Source organism: Dendrobates tinctorius, unplaced genomic scaffold (assembly GCF_039654945.1).
Source record: "Dendrobates tinctorius isolate UK_male_01 unplaced genomic scaffold, ASM3965494v1 ptg000022l, whole genome shotgun sequence".
Taxonomy (NCBI): domain Eukaryota; kingdom Metazoa; phylum Chordata; class Amphibia; order Anura; family Dendrobatidae; genus Dendrobates; species Dendrobates tinctorius.
The window spans coordinates 16,742,476-16,746,249 of record NW_027361690.1 but is presented as its reverse complement, the minus strand read 5'-3'; the positions used below and the strand labels follow the sequence as shown (position 1 = coordinate 16,746,249).

General features: G+C 38.6%; 1 non-coding gene across 1 annotated transcript; it reads right to left on the bottom strand.

Annotated features, from left to right (window-relative positions):
• Nucleotides 1–2,986: 2,986 nt before the first annotated feature.
• Nucleotides 2,987–3,058, bottom strand: TRNAC-GCA (transfer RNA cysteine (anticodon GCA)). Its single transcript has one exon. It is a non-coding gene; the product is annotated as a tRNA-Cys (tRNA).
• Nucleotides 3,059–3,774: the final 716 nt, after the last annotated feature.

Below are 3,774 nucleotides of genomic sequence, written 5' to 3'. Positions count from 1 at the left end.
GAGATGCGTCTTTTCCATAGCGGCTCGATAAAGCAATGTGTACCTCCTAGCGCTTTATTACTCATCTGTATTTTTGGAAGAGGATAACATCTAGCTTTTCATTTCATTGCTCAGTGGGAAAAGAGTAAAGTTTGGCTTTGGGGAAATTCTAAAATGTACAGGTGCTCCACTTGTGCCACCACAAAGATATTAACGTCACACGTTTCCGAAGAAGTGTAGATATTGGCACATCTTCCTCCGAATTTGGCAAGGCTCTATGTATTGAACTGAAGAGAATTCATTAGATGCAGACCTTCATGCATGATTATGTGCTTCAGTCTTTGGGGTCTCATTAGCATGTTACAAAAAGCCTGCTCTAGTTTGTATAAAACAAGAATTAACGGAGCACAGATTCTGTTGACGGAGCGAGATTTTAGAATATTTAAGATTTTGGGCACCCAAAATAATACTAAAAATTTAAACTATAAGTCTTTGGTGGAAATTTACCAGAGCTTTATACCACTTTTATAGTGTAAAAAATTAATACTATATTTTGACACTTACCATTTTTGGGGGCAAAATTAGTATCTTGTTAATGGTAATACAAAAATAAAGTGATTAGATTGGTGGCAATGAAATTTTCACTTGCTTTTTCGTGAAACCTAATGTGTTTGCTCACAGATCCCGCAGCATCACAGAGCAACATGTTACTGGTTTGTAGGTTCCCTTAGGGCACGTTTAGATAGCCAGATGTCGCACTGAAGTTGAGTGTTGGTGACACATCTGTTAATCCTAAAATCATCCCTTACGCATAGTTTTTTAAACTTGTCAGAATATCCATTTATGTGTGACATTGGATACCGTGGGTAGTGGGAACACTCAATATCTATCCTTAGGGTATGTTCACATTTGGTGCAGAAATGTTTTGACCATTTTAAGCATCTGACTGAGATTTACTAAAATCAGTGTACATGTACAATATACACCTCCATTCTGATAAGCAGCAAAATTGACAGTGCATAGGGATAAAAAGTAAATATATGTAATCTAGATTGAATATAGTAAAAATCAAAATAATAATAAGCCCAACGCAATTCAAAAATAGGATACACTGACTATATAGTATATAAAGAAGCAACCGGAAAAAACAGTGCATAAACATCCAAGGTGAATAGAAATCTCATTAATCTTTATTACAGACACAGATAAAAAATGGCATGACAGAAGTGACACAAAAAACGCACAGATACATAGCATCCCTATGGTATATAGATATGGTAAATTATATCTCCATATATAATATGAACAGGCCGACCAGTCATAGCAGCGTAAAGGGTAAAATCCCCAGACCGTCAGGCGACCCAAAAAGGGTTTAGGAAATCAAAGTGAAGATGTAGTACTCATACCTAAGCGGGACACTAGACCTCTGGCGCAAGGAAAACAGCCCAACGTACGTTTCGGAAGCAAAACCGCTTCCTTCCTCAGGGGAGGCGGTTTTGCTTCCGAAACGTACGTTGGGCTGTTTTCCTTGCGCCAGAGGTCTAGTGTCCCGCTTAGGTATGAGTACTACATCTTCACTTTGATTTCCTAAACCCTTTTTGGGTCGCCTGACGGTCTGGGGATTTTACTCTTTATGCTGCTATGACTGGTCGGCCTGTTCATATTATATATGGAGATATAATTTACCATATCTATATACCGTAGGGATGCTATGTATCTCTGTGCGTTTTTTGTGTCACTTCTGTCATGCCATTTTTTATCTGTGTCTGTAATAAAGATTAATGAGATTTCTATTCACCTTGGATGTTTATGCACTGTTTTTTCCGGTTGCTTCTTTACCTCCATTCTGATGTATGAAACTCATTGTCGGCCACAGTATGCATCATGTCTTCCCAGGTGTGAATATACTCTTGTGTCCCCTATACCCATTAGATAAAAAATGTCTATATGAGCCTTTAACAGACCATGTTGGGAGAGAGAAGGATCAGGCAGTAGCAGGAGTTTCAACGTCCAATCTATTTCTATTCCGTAGAGGTACACTGATGCCAGAAGTATCTGGCTGCAATTTTCTCCTTTTTCCCCGTTGAAAACACATGAGTGCTTTGCCAAGCCGAGTGATCATAGGTAACGGGAAGTTGGTAAAGTAAGCGGAAAAGTAATACATCCATGTGTTATTCAGAGAGCGTATTTGGCATTTTCCCTAAAAACATTTCCATTAGTTTCATGTATCAGAAAATGTACTTGTAGAAGCAAAAATGCAAATAAATTTTGTTCTTCAAACGTCTTTGTTAAGGACTCCTTTATTTCAGTTTTCTAAGGTAACATAAGTATATAAAAATATCAATCTAGGATAAAGTAGTAAGAATTCTGTCTTGTTTGCTAATCTTCCACCCACATATGTAATTGCCGACTGATTAGTGGGTATCATGTTTACATATGTTACCCATTAAACTCTGACCTCTGGTAGAGTAACAAGGGGCCTTCAATTGGATGCAGGATTGCTATAGACAGCGGTGCCATGTTCCCAATGGGGGTATTAAGATTCATAATAATGTTTTTTATGGCATCGTCCTCCAAAATTAGGTAAACGCAAGAGGGTAAGAGAAAGAACATTGAGCTGTACATGGTCTCAAAGGAGAGATTATAGATTCAAAAAGTATTTAAAATAGCAATAAACCGTATGAAAATATCAATAAGCCTACAGAAGCTCAATTCACCTGGTATAGCAGTCATATGAATTCCCTCTGTTGGGGTGTTTTAAAAGGGGGGTGGGGAATAAGGCACTGCCAAACTTCTTTGTTCCCATTGGAGCAAAAAACTGGGTGTGCTGAAATCCTTGCTCCATTAGCAGACGGGGAGAGTTGGGACACTTCTACAAACATTTGATAGTCGGTTAAACCATAGAAACCCAAAAGTTGGGGCTCAAAAATTTATCATACTGCAGAAGCATGATATCTTGGTATAGGTAACAAAGCATGTATTTTTAATCTGTTGAAAATGTACCTTCAGGGGGCACTCGGAGTTGAACCAAGGACCTCTTGAGCTGCAGTCAAATGCGCTACCACTGAGCTATACCCCTATATTTTTCTTAACCATTTTTATGGTAAAACTAGTTAAATCAGCAAGCTCAAGTGACTTTTCTCCAAAGCAGAGGTCTCAAGCTCCATTCCTCAAGGGCCACAAACAGGTCATGTTTTCAGGATTTCCTTGTATTGCACAGGTGATCATTTAATCACCTGCACAGATAATGATTGTGCAATGCTAAGGAAATCTCAAAAACACGCATGGTTTGCCACCCTCGAGGAATGCAGTTTGAGACCCCTGCTCTAAAGTGTATGGCCAATCTCACTTATCCTGTGCTTCATGATTTCTTCTTTCCCCTGTATAAAGATATCTAGTCCAATAGTAGTGTGGTCCTTATATCTCTGGCTGGTGAAAGACCGGGACTCACTTTAGTTGAATATGAGCATAAATCCACATTATATTCAACTAAAATGAGTGGAACTCTTTTTTTTTCACATGTCATATAGGTATAGATATTGTCATGACATGTTGATAATCGCACCATTTTATAACTTAGAGTGTTAGAACCACTTAATAACAAGAAGGAAAATATTAGTTGCAAAAATAATTTTCACATTTGGTGAAAATAATTAATAAATCCTTACATATAACCAGGGCTGGACTGGCCAATATCCCATATCATCCCATCAGCCAGAGCCACCGGACTGCTACCCCTAATATTCCACATCATCCCATCAGCCAGAGCCACCGGACTACTGCCCATAATATCCC